Source organism: Pithys albifrons, chromosome 10, assembly GCF_047495875.1.
Source record: "Pithys albifrons albifrons isolate INPA30051 chromosome 10, PitAlb_v1, whole genome shotgun sequence".
Taxonomy (NCBI): Eukaryota; Metazoa; Chordata; class Aves; order Passeriformes; family Thamnophilidae; genus Pithys; species Pithys albifrons.
In genome coordinates, this window is record NC_092467.1 from 29,819,293 (window position 1) to 29,837,839 (window position 18,547).

The 18,547-nt window shown below is 44.7% G+C and overlaps 1 protein-coding gene across 3 annotated transcripts in view; it reads right to left on the reverse strand.

Annotated features, from left to right (window-relative positions):
* DAB1 (DAB adaptor protein 1) overlaps nucleotides 1–18,547 on the reverse strand; it is a 451,161-nt gene that overhangs the window by 276,052 nt on the left and 156,562 nt on the right. The gene's annotated exons all lie outside the window — the stretch shown is intronic.

The window sequence follows — 18,547 nt, forward strand, 5'->3', positions numbered from 1 at the left end:
GGACAGCTCCCACAGGGCCTCTTGGAGAGGCAGCCCAGAAACTGCAGCTGGTGAAAACTGGGGAAACTCAGGATAGAAATGGAAGGGAAGAGGATAAAAGGTCCAAATGTGCATCTCAGCACAGCAGATGCCAGTTCCAGCTCCCCAGCTAGAACAAGAGATGCCACACATGTTGCACTTGAGGACTGACATTCACTCCACAAAGGGCTTGGATCATTTTTATTTTTTTTGGCTTTCCATTGAGCTCCATCCCCTACAATCACCCAGATGAGCTCCAGTCTGGGAGCACAGCTCAGCAAATGCCAGCACTTGTGGTTTCTGCAAGGGCAGCAAAATGCTGCAAGCTCTGGCACTGCCACAGCAGCACCCACTGCAGCTGGCAGCATAAACCATGTCCCCACCAGCAGCTCCCTTCTGAAGAGCCTTCCAACCAAAGCTGAGAGCCACTGGCCTGGGAGTGCCACTCAGCAGACCACCAGCCACCTACAGAGTACCTTAGGCAGATGAATAGGAAAATATTTTGAAAAATACAACTGTTATGGGAGAGATTGGGGATCCTCAGCATCATTTTCCAGTCAACAGTCACAGTGCCATCCACTGCAATGCTGATGTACTTGCTGCCCCAACAGATGCTGTCCGTGTCATCTTGGGCACACAAATTATCTCATCAGACTTTAGAGGAGGGTTTTATCACCATCGAGACACAAAACACATTCATTGGAAGACAGTCCTGCAAGGACGCAGCCAGGGAGCGTCTCTGCTGCTGGATCCAGCCCAGCTAATATGGATTATACACACCAGCCACCCCAACTAAATTCACGGGTGCTTGTACATCTAAGGACCTTGAAAATAGGGTACTAAGTGGACTACAACGTTTCATTGAAGCCGGGACTAATTTTCCAACTCGTCAAACCCAGTGGGTCTTAGTACCCCACGCAGGCAGGCCTGTCAAAATGTTTTCCTACTGCCTAAAAAAAAAAAAAACATAATTGCCAATTGCTTTTTTCTGGGGCTGCAATTCAGTATTAAAACCACGTATTACCCAAATACAGTTTCCAAAGGAACTGGGGATTCTAATAGTCTAATGACTGTCTCCTAGAGTTCATTTTTCACTTTTCAATAATTGGTTTTTCAGCTGCATTTGCATAGAGCACATGTAAAACTCCATAGCCCATTAAGTTAATCACAACATGAAGCTAATAAGCACGGACACGCCAAGACATACCTAAGCCCAGATCAATTTTTGAAGTGGTGATTTGAAGTTGCAGCAGAGTGAGTGTTCCTCAAGCCTGCCAATTTGGTGGCTAGGGATGTGTTTTAAGGAATTAAAATTTTACACTGCTGAGGACAGCCCATAGTTACTTAACTTTTCTTAAAAAAAAAAAAAAGGGGAGGGGGGGAATCAACAAGAAAAACCCAACACACTTTGAGATTAGAATTTTAGTGATAGTTCAAGCAATTTAACCTGCAGTTTCCTTTCCATGCTTCCTTTTCCCCCCTCCATCCTCCACCCAACAGCATCCAAGTACAGTAAGGAACGATGCTCCACAGCACCCACCTCTGCACAAGTACCACTCCTCAAGTGCTCTTGACCTCCACATTTCCCATTACTCCTCCACCCAACACAATTCTGAGGAACACCAATATGTCCCTCTCAGTCCTCACCAGCCAGCTCAGATTCCCATTTTCCAACCCCTGGAGCCTCTAAGTGGCCACACACACACAGTGTCAGCTCTTTATTTCAATCCCAAAAGCTGCCTCTGGATCCCAGGCAGGTTGTCCCACCCTGCTCAGGAGGCTGGAGCCATCTCCCAACCGGATGCAGAAGGTCCATGGCTCCCCTGCCCCTGGAAAGCAGGAGATTTCCATGGAAATTTCCCACTCTCCGGAATGGTTCTGTGCCGCCGGCTCCCCATCTGCCTGCCTGGAAGGCTTCACTCCATCCTGTTCTTCCAAACCACAGCTTTTGTGCTGGAAAACCATGCCTGGGAAACAAAACAAGCCTTTTCCTTCCTTTTTTTTTAATTAATACTGATGAGAATGGGAATTAAAAAAAAAAAAAAGAATAAACACGGCCTTTCTCCCGTGTGAAAAAGGGATTTCCATTTTCTGGCAAGGTCTCTGCGCAAGGACTCAAAGAGAAGAGATGATGTCAGAGCTTAAGAGCTTTCAGGATGATAGTTTTGTGGTGGCAGAGCCTCTCTCTTTTGAAGCTGAAGGATTTGAAGGAAATGATGGAAACGGAGCCAGAGGCGGTTTGCTCAGTGTTGGCTTTACAGGGTGGGGGCTTGGCAGACAAAGAAATCATTGCTTCTTTCAACAATAGTGGTATATTTGAAGGCGTTTTCTCATTGAGTTCTTGTCTTCCTGTTGATCTGCAGAGTGACACGTTATTTAAAACACAAGATGCAGCTGAAGAGTTGAGGTGTTGGTTGGTAGAAGGTGAGTTCCCTCTGATGGGAGAAGCACCAACCATTGATCCAAGCACTTTGGCTTTTCTGGGAGCTTCAGTGGGATTTGGCACAGGTTTCCCTTTTTGCCATGGCCACTCTTTATTCCTCTGCAATTATTCTGATATGAAGCCTTAATTTTGTTGTTGTTTTTGTTAATCATGACATCACGGGTGGAAACAGGGCAAAGCAAGTGGCCCCAGGGGGAAATAAAAATCAATCCAAGCTGCTCATTAAAAGGTAAACCGTCAATAATCTTTGTCAGGCCTTTTTATCTGGGGTTTTAGCACAGTGTGATCCCTAAGGCAGCATGTGGGATTGAGATTTAAGATGGCTCCGAGTTTTCACATCTCCATCAGGGAGATTAACTCCTTCAACACAGGCTGAAATTACCCTGATTCTAATCAGCACATCAAAATGGCACGGGATTAAAAGGGATCATTTTGTAACAGCTTTTCTGTATCTGTGCTGACAGAGAGGGAGAAATCAGCTTCTGAACTTGATTGAAATGGTGCAAGTCAGAAACATACCCACAGATAGAGCCACCACAATGGAAATGCTGATCAAAATCTGACTATTTTATTCTTCAAGCATTTTTATATATAAATAAAAAGAACATTGTAATTCTTTTTACAAAAGCAACTCCCTCTCTAATTTAAACATCCTGAAAGGTGATTTGTAAAGTTTATTTATTTAAATCCTTGCTAACAAGTCTGAAGAGTCTTCCATCAGTTTTCTTGGAATGAGCTTCTGTAACACAACTTTGGTTTTGAAATTAGGATGGAGTCCTGTCACATGATTAACAATGGGCTAATTACAGAACCAATGAGAGCTCACTTCAGTAGGAACAGTGTTCTTCCTTCCATGTACCACATAAAATAAGCTTCCCAAACAAACAGTTCCAGTGCTGTGGACCACAGTGCTTTGAGCAGACTGCCAGTTACCTTTGCCTACATCTTTTCCTCCATGGATTTACTGCATTGGATAAACCACCATTTGCATCCACAGGGGTTTGTTTTTGTCCTGCACAAAAGCTTTGGGTTTGGAGCTGAAAGGGCAGACTATGGAGAGGCACAACTGAAGCTCACACATTTCAAGTCTAACCAATACCTTGTGCTACGAGCAGGGATTTCCATAACCTAATGGAGTAACAACTCCATCTGGATTCCATCTGCTCAGAACTTCTTGGAATCAGCATCTTGGTGCACAGGAAGCAAACACCTCCATTACCTGAACAACTCATGTGAACAGTAAAACATTAGTTCAACAGGTTTAATGTTATCCCTGCAGATGGGTTTGCTAATGGGATGATCCCAGGATGGTGGTTGTTCATGATGAAGCCATCCAGGACCACAAGAGTTTCTTTTCCCTGCCAAGACCTCCCTGACTTGGTACAGCTGAACACCACAAAGGCAGCACAGACACCTTCAAACCTCCTGAAGGACCAGGAAGACACATTTATGGTTCTCAGAAGTGACCAAAGAGTCCCCAACAAAGCAATGGAGAATTGCTTCAAACTGACAGAGGGCAGGGTTAGATGGGATATTGGGAAGAATTTCTTCCCTGGGAGGGTGGGCAGACCCTGGCACAGGTGCCCAGAGAAGCTGTGGCTGCCCCATCCCTGGAAATGTCCAAGGCCAGGTTGGATGGGGCTTGGAGCAACCTGTTCTAGAGGAAGGTGTCCCTGCCCATGGCCAGGGGTGGTACTGGATGGGCTTTAAATGTCCCTCCCAACCCAAACCACTCTGGGATTCCATGAAATCCCTCCCCTCTTTCACAAGCTCTCCACAGGGGCAGGGTGGGCCTGTTAAATATAGATGTGTCCTTCAAGTGTGATAATACTGAATTTTCTAGAAACCTTTGGGTCTTAAACATGGCAAGCAGCAAAGTAAAACAAAAAGGTTTCATTCTCAATTATGAAATACTTTTAGAAAAATACAAGGAGCTGACACTTGTGCTTTATCATCATCCTGCAGCCAGGTTTGCTTTCTGTGATGCTTGAACTCCAGCAGTGAGGTAGGATTTAAAATAAAACCCATCATGAGCACACAAGTGTGTGACAGAAAACCCTAATTCTGCAATTTGGGTTTAAAGTGATCATACCAAAAAGACAGAAAAAAAGAGAAAAGAAATGGAGCTTTCAAGAAGCTTTGCAAGAACAGAGACCTCTCCTATTTGGAAAATCCTGAACCAAACAAAACAGCAAAATCCATCTACAGTGAGGTATGCACTTACCTTAATCAACACTTCTTATTTTAGCTCATCACTTTGAATAGAGGCCTAAAAGTGTGCTGAATTATTTAGCTTGTAACTGCTGGATAACATACTAGGAACATAATCTGCTGTATTTACAACCCTGAATGGGTTCTGATTTTCCTCACTACTTTTCTTGGGATGGAAACATTGAAAAAGAAATGCAAAGTTTGACAATGGGATTTTTTGGGGGACTGGAAGAACCTACTTTAGGAAAGGGATAATGTAGTTGGTCTATGGACATAAAGAGATATAAGGGACAGCAAGATCCTGGGCAGGTGTCCCAGCCTGGAGCTGGGCACCATCATTTCCCTGGTGAGGAGTGAGGGGCTTAGAAAGAAGACTCTGCACAACAGCAGGTGTCACACCAGGCAGGTGAAAAGGCTCAAAATTCCACCTCTCTTGAGGCCTGAAAACCAACTTTTTAAAAAAATGGTGTCAGAAAAGTGGGTTTCACTGTGGTACCTAAACATGGGAAAAGTTGTTTTGACAGAATCACACAATCATTTAAGCTGGAAAAGCCCTTTAAGACCATTGAGTCCAACCATTCCCTCAGCTCTGCCAGGGCCACCAATAACCCTTGTCCTCAAGTGGCACATCCACAAGGTTTTTAAATCCCTCCAGAGATGGGGACTCCACCTGGGCAGTTTGTTCCAGTGCTGGCAACCTTCCCAGTGCAGAGGTTTATCCTGATCTCCAATCTAAACCTCCCCTGACACAAACTGAGGTCTTTTCCTCTTGTTCTGTCACTTGTGAAATGGGAGAAGAGACCAACCTCCTTTCACAGAGTTGCAGAGTGAGATTTTTATCTGGAAATATTTAATAGGAACCAACTGTGGGCTGATCAAACAAGTGGTGAGCCTGAGAAGGCTACCAGAGGTGTGATCCTGGACCAGCTCCAGGTGCATCACAAGAAACACAGTCCAAGAGGTCACATAACAAAAAAAGCCCATGAATAAGGCAGCCCCCAGAACGTACACATGTTGCTCAGTTTGGCACCTTGGCATTGCAGCTGCCAAGAGGGCAGGAGTGCTGGGTCCTCTGTAGCAATGGGCATGATGCCAAAAGGAGTTTCCAAACTATAACCACATTTTCCCTTCTGATTTGCAAGCAGCAAAGCCTGAGCCCCACCATTCAGCCACCTCCTGCACCCACAGGGCCAGACAGGCAGATCAACAAACTGAGAGCCACAGCATTGATTTATTGTGATTAACTCCAAAATTATCTACATGCCTGTTCCTCACCCAGGGGTTCACTGCTTGATCCTCCTGTAGGGTGGGTATTTAGCTCCAAAGCAGAACAGAAAGGAAGAGGAAGAGAAACCTGAGGTTGTGCATCCATCAATGTATGTGCATCCAGAAGGAAAGGAGGAGGAGGAGATGAGTGCTTGGACAAATTGCAATTACATGGTTTCATCTCACTGGAATAGGAGTTAACTAGAGCCAAAGTCCTTTCCCAATTCCCTTTCTACAGGCATTTTTGGAGCATCTCCACGCTCCAGGAACAGTTCCCTGGCCCCACAGCCAGCCAGCCTGTGGCCAATTCTCCAGGCAGACACAAACCCACTGACCCACAAACCTCCTCATTGCACCACAGGAGCTGGATCTGCACTACTGAGATGAGCCACCTAAAGGACCTTTACAGCCAAGAGCCACATGACAGTGAAATGGTGAGATATTCCAACATGCATCGATCTGAGGCACATTTTGGGGTTTTAAACATCATTTTCAGGCACAACCTGAGTCCAGTCCCTTATCCGTGGTAAGCTGATATAAATAAATGAGCACTGCCAGGCAACTGAAATCAAACTCTTTACCACAATAACTCACCAGCTGAGTCCTGGCACTGGATACCAAGGGAGGTATGAAAAGATACATTGGAGGGAACACAAAAATTACAAAATTGGTGTGCTGCACATTTGCTGTAGACTATGAAAACCTAAAATTGCTGGAAAACTGGTGCCCAGAATGCTTGAGACAATTTAGAAGTAGCAGGAGGAATTAGTTCCCTGGGTGGTGGCAGGCACTGAATGCATCTGATGAAAGAAGTGCTGTACAGTGTGAATGGAGAAAGTGCAACCTCAGACAGACAGACAGTCCCACTTTGGCTCACTCCTCATGCTGTGGAATTCACTTGTTAATCAGATAGAGCAATTTTCCATGTAATGCAGACCCTGAAAGCAATTGCATTCCAAGCAAACAGCTAATAAAGGGAGAGATTTTTCTCTGCTAAGTTAACCCACAATCTATCTCTGTCTGAGCTCTCCTTATGAAATGCAACAATACCAGCAAGCAAAGGAATATCTTAACTGTGGCATTTCAGAGGAATGTTATGCTGAAAATTGTGCATTTTTGCCTGAGAGATTTCTGGAACACTTGAAGCACTCCCAGCAAGTTATTCCATAAACTATCTACCACACCATATGTTTGCTGCCTACAAGTCTGGGCAGGAAATGTCCAGTAAGAGCCACATCTGAAAGGAGGAAGAAGCAGCAGCCAACAGCGCTAATCTGCATTTGCAAATGCCACATTGGAGCTGGCAAATGAAGCATTTCAAGTGCAAATAGCTGTGAAGACATTTGTGTGGAGCACCGAAACGCTGGGGAGATGCTGGGGTTGTTTCTGTTCCATTTTCGAGAAGTTACCTGGGTGCTGGTAGAACAAAGCCACTTTCCCAGGGTTTTATACTGATGATGCTTACGTGGAAAAAGCCCATTTCTCTTCTAAATGCTCGTTTTTGAAGCACAGCTACTTAAAATAATTATAATTGCTGAGATTTTTGAGCACAAACACTTATCCTGTGAACAATTACAGGCAATATGGTCCTGCAAGTTTAAAGCACACACTAGACATGGTTCTAAAGTTTATAAAAACATATGTACATGTTGCACATAGAAGAATACACACAATATGCTTCCTTTACTAATATTATATAAGAAATCACTTTAGAATCTACCTCTATATGTTTCAAAAAGTCTTCATCTTTCATATATTTACCAACTACTCAGTGTAATATCTGTATTACATGTCTGCAATTAGTAGATCACACACAAGATGATCTTAATGGTTAAACCTGATAATTTTAAAGGTCTTTTCCAATCTAAATGATTCTATGTTATGTTTTCCAGTAGGAAATTGATATAAATAGTCTAAGACTGGGATAAATCAACACAAAGATGAAATATTATGATGTGGGCCTGCATTTACAGGATATAATTCCCATCAGATGAAACAGAGTTTCTGAAATGTGTCTCTGTCACTTATCATTAATGCTGACCAGACATAACCCCAAGATTATGCTAATAGAAGACAACATTCAATTAGCACAGAGAGTGCTCTCTAATCAAAGCCCACACAGTATTAGAGAAGTTTGAGATATTTTTCCCCCCATACTGTGCTTCTGCTCTGCAAAGAGCTTTGAGCAACCTGCTGTACTTGAAGGTGTCCCTGCCCATGGCAGAGGGTGGGAACAAGATGAGCTTTAAGGTCCCTTTGAACCCAAACCCTTCTAGGATTTATGATTCTATTAAAGAAAATATTGCCCTTCCACAAAATCTCCCTTTAAAAAGGAAAGTGTATCCTTCAGTTGATCAGCAGTCAATAACACATTCCCAAAGGAAACTGTCAGACCATATTGATGCAGAAAATGTCTCTCTTCACCTCCATGTTCAGCTCCCTCCTACCCAACAGGCTCATCAATCTAATTAATCTGCAGAAGTATTTTAATCATAAAATGCATGTGAGCCATGGGAGGTTTTCTTTGTCGAACCAAAAGTATTTTCTTGATACCACTCAAGGGCCTGTTGTGATAGGGCAGGGGGTGATGGTTTTGAACTAAACCAGGGTTGATTTACATTAATGACAAAGTTTTTTTACAATCAGGACACTGAAACACGGGCACAAGTTGCCAGGGGGTGGTGGATGCCCCATATCTGGAAGTGTTCAAAGTCAAGTTCAACAGGGTTTGGAGCAACCTGACCTAGTGGAAGATGTCCTTGCTCACTGCAGGGGAGTTGGACCAGGTGGCCTTTAAAGGGTCCCTTCCAACCCAACCATTTCAGGATTCTACAAATCCAAATACCTCACTGACAGGTGCTCTTTTCCCTCATCCCCCAGATGTTTTCCCATGCAGGACCCCCAGGATGGAGCAGATGGAGGAGGTCTGGGATTCCAGGAGGGAGGCAGGAGCCAACAGAGCAGTACAAAGTCAGCAAAACCAGTAGAGCTTCTCTGATCCCCAAATGAGGATTTATCTCTGTAGGGATATTTTTACAAATTGTCACTTGCAAACACACTTCAGTTTTCAAGACAACCCACCTACTTTCCCAGAGGACTCTGCTTCTGTTGAGCAGCTGTGGCTCAACCTCAGGAAGGAGCCCAAGTTACTCAGCTCTTTGTGAAGAAGTTTTTCACCCAAACACTTGCCAGGGAGTTCTTGAGTGGGTCTTAAAACAACCCAAGACCTCCAAAGTCACCCTGAAAGTGCAGACAGGCAGTTTTACTAAACCTTGCTCAGCAACATTTTCCCCAGTTTAACCACATCCAGCTCATAGCAGTGCTGAAAATAATCCTGTCTAATGACTGTGTGGATTAGGTGGTTGTGGCTTCACTCACATCCACCTGTCCTGTTGTTCCAGGGAGCAGATCTGAGGAGAGCACTCAGGAGGACTAATACACACACATTTCACTGCTTGGGATTTTAAAGTTCACTAAACACAAAAGTAATTAAAAATTACTGCTTCCAGTACCTGCTCCAAGACATGACCGAGCTGCAGCACAAAAACCTTGCCTTTTTATGTGTTTTTCAAAGTAACCACTTGTGCCTGGTCCCTGTTTTCTCCTCGCCTCCCACATGGCCATATGGCTACGGCTGTCTCAGGCAGACATTGCTCCAGCAGCTCACTGCTCACCATATTGTGCTGAAGAAGGAAAGCTACAGACAGTTTTGACAAAAACAGCAATTGCCTAAAAATGTTAAGTATCACAGTCTTAGACGTTTTTAGTCTGGTACCAAGGCTCGGTACTAATGCCACTCACAGGGAAGAAAGAGTGAATCAGCACTGGGGGAGGCTCCAATCCCAACCCCATTTCCCAGGAACAGACACGGCTCATGGGAATTCAGCACACTCTGACCTCAGCAAGGCACTGTCCTCTGGCTTCAGGATGTGTCAGCAGTTCCCTTCTGAAGCACCACACTAAGGTAAGGACTGAGCAGGGTGAATGTCCCCCTGTACCATGGCTTGGAGGGAAGAGAACCCTCCAGGGTTCACCTGTGGTTCCCCCCTCCTGGGAACCTGCCAGGAGGGACTTGGACATGGAGCATCTGAGGCAGGTTTTGTGATTGATACAGCAGTTTTGGACAAATGACACCACTGACTGGTCAGGGAGGACTTGCTTTCCTTTGGCAGAGGGAAATTCAACAGGGAGCACATTTTGCAGCAGCTCTGAATTTCATGGGTTTCCCTGCAACACACCCCAAGGCTGATTAGGTCTCTCTGGCAATGAGGAGAAAAGAGGTTTTTCTCCTCCAAGGAAGCAGAGGCTGCTGCAGGTCATCCTTTATTGCCATTCAGCTCCTTGTTGGCCAACACACACAAAGCATCTGTGCCCCTACAGGCCCTCACAGCTGCCCTTCCTGGGTAAGGAGAGCAACTTATCAAGCCCTGAGGAGATACATCTCACCTGCAGGACAGAGCTGGTGTGAGAGCCTGAACGAGGCCAACTGCCCCCCACCAACAGGCACCAGCTTTGGAAATGCCACAACCCAAACCCCTGCAAACACTGTCACCATAAACTCCAGAGATCCAAGGAGATCCCAGGATCCAGGTCTCCAGCCTGACACACCAAAGGCTTCTTTCCTGCTGGGTAGATGTGAAAGAGGGAAAGAAGAGGCTGTGAGGTAGAAGGAATAGAGAACTTTAAGTTCACTGGGTCACCTTCCTGTAAGATTTCACTATTTTACCACCTGCCCAGCTGTTCTATAAGCAGAAGAACCAACATTAGTTATGAGCAGAAGGGAGCCCATCAGCTCACAATTAAGTGGTTCTGATAGTAGGTATTTTCACCTCTAAAGAACAAACAGTCAAGTGTCCATCCATCATTTTTAGAAGTGTCCAGAAAGGCACTTAATTAGCAATGAAAATTGCTAATGAACATCAGGCCAGCTCTTTGCTCCTGCACACCAGTTCAGACCCCCTTCCACTTCTGGCCTATCCTGCTCTGAAGTAACCCTGAAACCCCCAGTCCTTTTGCTAGGAGGAGGCACACACGTGTTGGAGGCCCAACTCCCACACACATCAAACCCTGCCAAGAGCCAGCAACGTGATTTCTAGTCCTTGGCAGGCATTACTGAGGAGCTCCTCCAGCAACATCTGGCTCCCTAAACAGGCACCTGGCAGGCCACGGCCGTGTTATTGATGAGGGATGCCTGGATGTGAAACATAATGCTTCATACATGGAATATACAACATTAAATAGAATTTTTAAATCTATCTATAATATTATAGGTTGTATACAAATTTTTTTAATACATACATGTATGTAAATAAACATGCCCTAAAAAAATACTAATTAAAATCACTGCTTGTCTCCTTGAAGGGCAGAAGCAAGACAAGACAAGGACTCCAAGTGCACCAACACAGAGCCAGACCAACCTTGCCAATTCAAGCAACCAAACCAAACTCAGCCTTTTCTGCCAGATCAGAATTATGGTTATTGACCAAAAGAATAACCAAAGGTCCTTATTTTTTAAAACACTGAAGGAGGGATCCCAAATAATGCCTTCAAAGCTGTATAGGAAGGACTGAAAACAAGATATATTTGCTTTTGCACCACAGTTATTTCCCTTGCTAATACCCAGGACTCCAAATGTGTTTTGATCACAATAGGACCAGGCAGGCATTTGACTTCAAAGTACAGCAGGCTGGAGCCTGCCCTCAGGTTAGATGCTCAGTGAAATTAACTTTTGATTAAGTCCTGTATTTAATGGCTGTGACTCCTCAAAAGGTCAGCCTTTGTGAGAGCAGGAGTTTTCCAAGTCAGTGGCTTCAGAAGGAAAGGCTGAATTCTTCCCACCACTGTCTTTCCATCCAAATTAAGAGATGTTTGTGACATCAGGTATGTCAGTCCTGCTGAAGAACAAAAACAATTTGAAGAAATTCCACTCTCACAGATTTCAGCTTCTTCAGAGAACAAAGTCTGGACTGTTATCCTGTAACAATCCAGGATAAAGAACAGGCTTCATTTATTTTAGTATTTTAAGGGGTTTAAAGTTGTGTTCTCTATTTATCAGAATAAATGGGGCATTATTCCCTGCTATCAAAACCAGGGAGGTTCCTGGGGGTGGGAAAATGCCCAGACTGAGGAAGCCTCAAGTTCAGGCTGGTCTTCAGTGAGGAGGTGCCATAGGAAGTGTCTCAGGCAGAATTGCTCAGCAAACCTGAAAGAACAGCAGGAGAGGAAGAAACTCAAAGTGCTTTCCTCTGCTATCAGGACTAGAGAAACCTTCCAAACTAAAGTTTTGTATTTCCTATAGAAAGGAAAGCAAAATAATCAAGATCACTTTCAAGAAAAGCTCCTGTTCAGGTGCAACCACTCTGGGATTTAGGAGGGAGTGGAGTTTTCCCTGGAGCTGCTCCATCCTCCCCTGCCCCAGCTGAAGGCAGAGCAAAGCTGTTTCAAGCTCTCAAGTTCAGTCTGAGACTCATCTGCTCCACTTTCTCTAATACCAAGTGACATCCCCTCTGTTCCCCTCCTCCTGCATTCCAGAGATGGAGAACCCTGGAAAACTCCCAGGGGAGCTGGAGGCAGAACTTCATACACTGATGATATTAAATAGGAAACCAGACTTGAAGATAACTGTTCCACCTGGTTTCCAGCCCAAGAACACTCAGCTTTGCTGCACAGAAGACACACTATTACTACTTATTTTTAACATCATAAAGCTGAAAATATAATACATTTGTGCAATTTTGGCACCAGACCTGCTCAACAAAGCCAGGGGTGCAAGAGGCAGAGCTCCAGGTTGTAGGAATGGGATTTAACAGAAATATGGGATAAATGTGGGAATTTATGTCCCTATCAGAAAGCTCTTCTCAATCTGAAGAAGTTTAAAAGTTCACATGAACTCTGTTTCCAGGAGCTATATTGTGGTTACAATTCTGACAGTTTTTCTATTAGGGAATTTGGCTTTTTTTTTTTTTTAATCAGAAAGATATTAATACATGTTGTATTAGATTCTCTTCAGTACATTACAAGCTTAAAAAAAAAAAAAGGAAAAAAATATTGATGGCTTTTTTTTTTAGCTAACTAAAAAAATAAAACTCCAGCCAGCAGCCAGCTAATAATCTTATAATAAATTCAGCTCTGCATTTTCCAGCTCTGCTTTTTCTCAGTCACACACCAAGCACTTTTATATGGCACTTTTTGTACTATGAATTTTAATAAAACCAGCAAAAGAATCGCAAAAGAAGCTAATTTTTCTATATGCCTCTGGCAAACAGGAAGAATTCAAGAATAAGTTAAAAGATATCTTTCTACCACCGAAAATTCATTTTCCATAACAAGACACTGTCATCTTCCCGAGGAGCCTGTAATTCCAAGATAAAGATGAAAAGATGTTGTTTTATCATAATGACAAGTATCTGCATCCATATTTATTTTGTGCTCCGACATCACCGGGCGGTTTGTATTGTCATGGTACATTGGAAAATAGGAAAACATTTAGCTATTTCAATAACAGGAGAATAAAGGATAAACTACCAAAGAGAAATAGCATAGCACAATCATTTCCGAGTATCCCTAGGAAAATATCTGACCCACATAGAGGGAATACAGAACGCAGTTTGTCTCCTTGCAACTGCTTTTTCCATTTTCCAGTGGCCAGACCGTGTATTTGAATCACCAGGCACTCCAGTTTTCTCCATCAGGCAGCCACTTGGCTCTGACTACATGGATAAAACCAGGACAGACACCAATGAGCTGCTGGGGGCAGACCCCAAAGCCAGGCAGCCAGTTTAGGATGCCCCAAATGCCCAAATTTCATCCCACTTGGAGAGCTGAGTGCTGCCTGGGCAGGGGCTCCACAGCACCTTCAGGAATGGCAGCCCTGGAGAAAACCATGGCATTTTGTCAAAAACCAAACAATAGTGGGTAAACTCCTGTCTGTAAAAGGCTTAATGACTTTTCTGAGAAAATTCCGAGGGGCTGCCTTGGAACTGCCTCCCTTGCCTGTTCCCCTGTTCCATCCATGTCAGAGAGCATTATGGCACTGCTTTAACTTCCCCCTTGTTTATAAGGTTATCTTTTCACCTCCTTGTTTAAATAAATTCCGGATGTGTCACTATCAGTGCCTCTACCACAGATTAATAGAATCAGCCAAAAGGATAGCTGACATTTTTGTTGCCATAGAAACTGGTCATGATGTTACACAGCTTGTCTAGTTCCCATTTGCCATATATCCAGCCAGCTTCTGAACACGGTCCCCTTTTGTTTCACGAGGAATTACATTAAAATATAATTCCATCTTAGCTCAGTCCCCATTCTGTAGCAAAGAGGATTATAGAATATTAAGATACTTCCTTAGGAAAGTGCAAAGTGATGATAATATTGCTGTGTGGCTTGTGTGCATCCCAGATTAAAAGAAAGAGAAAACACAAGTGGAGTAATTTATCCCAGGGCCCCATAGCCCAGTTATCCTCCATTCGAGTATCTCCACCAGCTTCAAATAAACAGGCACTTCCTCACAGAACCTCAGAGTGGATGAGCTTCAAATGATTGTGCAAGACAGAAAAACCAAACTAAAAACACATCAGTGAGGGTATTTTTTAATACACCCTCGACATTTTCCTGCAGGATGTGGAACCTTCTCAGTGCCACAGTCAGGCTCCCCCTCGCAGAGGCAGCGCAGCCTCGAGAGAAAACCACTCACACAGAATTAAGCTGTGGAGTCTCAGCACTCAGCAGTGCAGTGGGGATGGATATTGTGCCACAGGGCACTGTACACTTGGGGAAAACACAAAGCAACTCAAGCAAGAACAATATCTAAGGACTCCAAACTGTCATGGCCCTCTTGTTCCTCTCCCAGACACTCTAATTCTTGTTGTTTTAAAGGAGCCCATTTGCTGACACAGAGATTGAGGTGAGAAACAGATCAGGCAGTGCAATATCCCCTCTTTTTAACATACAGGAAAATTAAAGGGACAGGCAAAGGACCTGAACTCCATCACAGCAGGTGCTACACAAACAGATGGCAGCTCCTGCTCCAGAGGGACTCCTTCCTGCCAGAACACAACACCTGGACATGGCTCTGGTCACCCACAGACATCCAAACCCACATCCTGCCTGTTTTTATTTGCAGGTGAACAACTATGTCACAGTCACCATTACCAAAACCTAACCCAGTCACTGCAATAACCCCAGCACCATATTTGATCCTTATTTATGTCACCAAGCACCATTTTGCTCTGATTTTCACTATTCAGGTAAGCAAATGCCACTCATAACTGTGCCCAAGGACCTCCCCAAGCTGCTGTGGCAATGAGCACAAGCAGACAAGGTAATATGGACAGAAAATCCTCCCCATTTTCCACACTTTCAGCTGTGGTCATCAAGAGCAGCCCCACAGGGTCTCTCATTGTTGCAGCCATGCGAGAAATGCCTGAAGAATCTGTTTTCCTTCACCCAGGAACATGCAAGGAGCCACTGACAGATGTCAGATATTAAGCAAAAATTCTGCCCCAAGCAAAGCACTGGATGCTTAAGCTGACACGTGGCATGTCACAGCCTTGGACTTGAAAATATTCACATCCAGCATCAGCCTTTTCTTCCCCCTGAAGTCCACAATTATACTCCACTTGGGTTCAGCAGGAGTGAGCATGTGATGCTGCTTTCAGGGGTGGCTGCAGAGGGTCCCACAAAGCAGCCCCACACCTGCCAAGCAATATTCCTGTTCCCTTCCCTGCATGGAGACAGGTGAGATGACCCAAGTGTTTTACAGGAGGCCAGAGGAGCAGAAGAGCTACAGCAACATCCCTCTCTCCCTGTTGTGCCACAGAAGAAGTTGGCCCCAAAGGCCAGATGGCAGCTGGTGCTTCCAAGGCATGTGGTGTGGGAAGGGAGAAAGGCAAATTCATTGAGGCTGGTTGAACCTGCAGCCTCTCTGCAGCACTGGAGGAGTCCTAAGAACTGGCAAATGGGCCACAAGGAGCTGAGGGAACTATTGTCTGTTCCCACTGAGCACAGCAAGTCACTCCTTCCCAAGCTAACCCAAAAGCCACAGAGACACCCACCCATTGAGCAGCCCTGAGAGAGAAACCACGTCCAAGCCAGTCTGGAGTTATTCACATTCCATAACCATTCCCCAGTCACATCTTTCTAAATCCTCCATTCTCATCATTTGTACAGAAGAGTAAGAGGGAGGACGGGGAGCACCGAGGGTTGTTGAACAAGGCAGGCTGCAGAGGAGGGTGCCTGCTGTCTGGTGCCCTGCCTGGCTGCCCAGGTTCACTGGGCACGCCTGGCTGTGCAGCACAGGGAGTTATGCAATGGAGCAAGAGCTGTCGCCCTGTACAAGGCGTGACGTATCATCCCACCGAGGCATGAAATTAAAAAGATGTGGTTTGCTGGGTCACACACGGATTGACTGGAAATCAAGCTGCCTTTATCTCCTTTTAATTATGTTTAAAATTACAAAAAGAGGGAAAGGAAAAAAAACCCTAAAACTGTTCAAATACCTGCTCATCCACTAATGGTAAATAATTCTAGCCTGTCAACACTACAAGCAAGTGCAGCAATGTGGGCATTTTCTTGTGGAGAAGTGATGCTTCGTGAGGCTGGTTTGTCCATCCCAGCAAGGCAGGCAGGGAGAGATGCAGCCTTTACAGGCATCCTGGGATGGCAAGAGGCTGCTCCAGCTGCAAGCATTTGCCCTAAGCCCACCCAGCAATAGTGCTGACACCTGCACACACCTGCACTAAGACACAGTTGGGGTTGATCTCACATTGCTGAGGTTGGCAGAGATGGCTGGAGATCCTCCCTGCCCAGGGCTGGGTGCTGAGTGTCTCCAAGGTCATCCCCAGCCTGCCTGGGCAGCTGGCAGGAACAGCAGGAACAAAGAGTTGCTGGGAAGGACACACTGTTCTTTTGGGCAGAAAGCACCTCAAACCCTGGCTGGGAAGGTCTGGAGGGACACCACGAGCACCCCAGTGCTGGTCAGGAGGGTCCACGTTACTGAAGCTACATTTGCTACTTGTTGCTCAGACAAGTCATTCAGGTATCCCTCTCTAGGCCCAAGAAAACAAGGATTTTGGCACAGTATGAATAGTGGGAGGTGTCTCTCCCCATGGCAGGTGGTTGGAACAAAATGATCTCTAAGGTCCCTTCCAATCCAATCCAATCCAATCTCTGATTCTATGTCAATATAGGCATAATCTTTTAAGTCTAAACTTGCATTCTTGAAGCACCAGAGATGGCATCAGGCCAGCACTGGTGGAACAAGGTCCTCAGGGCTGGGGTATGGAGTCAGCACCTGTAAATATTCAGGAAAAGAACCCACTCTCAGTCACAGCACAACTGTGGGTGCTCCAAGACACCATGACCTGGAAATTCAGCAGTAAAGACAAAAACTACTGCAAAAGGTTAACATAAAGTTACTCCAGCCTTAGGAATAAACCTGGTCACCTCACTCTGGTTTTGAGGAGATTCCCCAGGAGAGGAGGATAATCATCCAGCAAGGCTGGAAAGCACCGAGGCTGCACTCAGCAAACAGGAGAGATGTTACATGTTCCTGGTTCTGGCACTCTACAAACACAACAGCTTGACTTGGTAAACTCAACCAGTGGCTGCACAAGGAGGAGACTTCAAAAATAGTTTAGCAACTCAATAACTGAAGGGAAGGGCTGATGCTGAGTTTGGTTTTGGGATTTTTCCCCTGAAAGAAAGCAGGAGGGAAGGAGCAGGCAAAGGGTCAAAGAGACAAAGTGCAGCTTTTCCAGCTCTTTTTGTAGGGAATGTTGGACTTTGCTTAATACAGGCAATGGCTGGCAGGTGATGCAGTAGATTCATGTGTTATCTTCCTGGAACATAAATTATTCTTCCCCCAGGAAAGGAGACAAGAAGTGAAAATTAACTTTAAAAATTTATTACCGTAATAATTCTTAAGGAGTTTTAAGGAGTTTCAGAATCTTTTGGGCTTCACTTTGGGATGAGGGTGTGATGCCAATGGTGCCCAATGCTGATGGTGTCCTGGGAACAACTTGTTGCTGGATATGGAAATAAAAATGCTCTGTCACTCTGAGAATATAGAATCAATAATTGCCAGGGTAAATGAGAGTCTGACCTGCCACATTGTATTCACCTGACTTGCTAATCAAACCCACACCATTAAGACCTGAGTGGACAGAGAAAGCAGCTTTTCCCCCACCTAAATCCCATTTTAACTTGCTCTGGAGAACTGAGTGGTCTCCAGTCCATATATTTGCTTCTACACAGCAGAAATATTTTTGCCATCCATGGGTAAGATGATGTTTTTATTTACACATCAATGTCCTGTTTTGATAGGAACTAAAGCCACTGGAACAGCATAATGAGGTGGCCTTGTCAAAAATGCAGCACACAATGGATAGCAAAGCACTGTTCAGACCAGTGCAGGCAGTAATTGTTAGAAAAAAAACCATGTTCTTGGCACCAACAGCACAAAACTACCTGTTCTGTGCCCATGAACCACACAGATCCCTGTGAAACATCGAGGTTTTCCAAAAATCCACTGGAAACCAGGTAACTTAAACACCTACCCCATATGACTTCATGTAACAGAGCAAACAGAAAAATAAATTGAAATTTCTATCC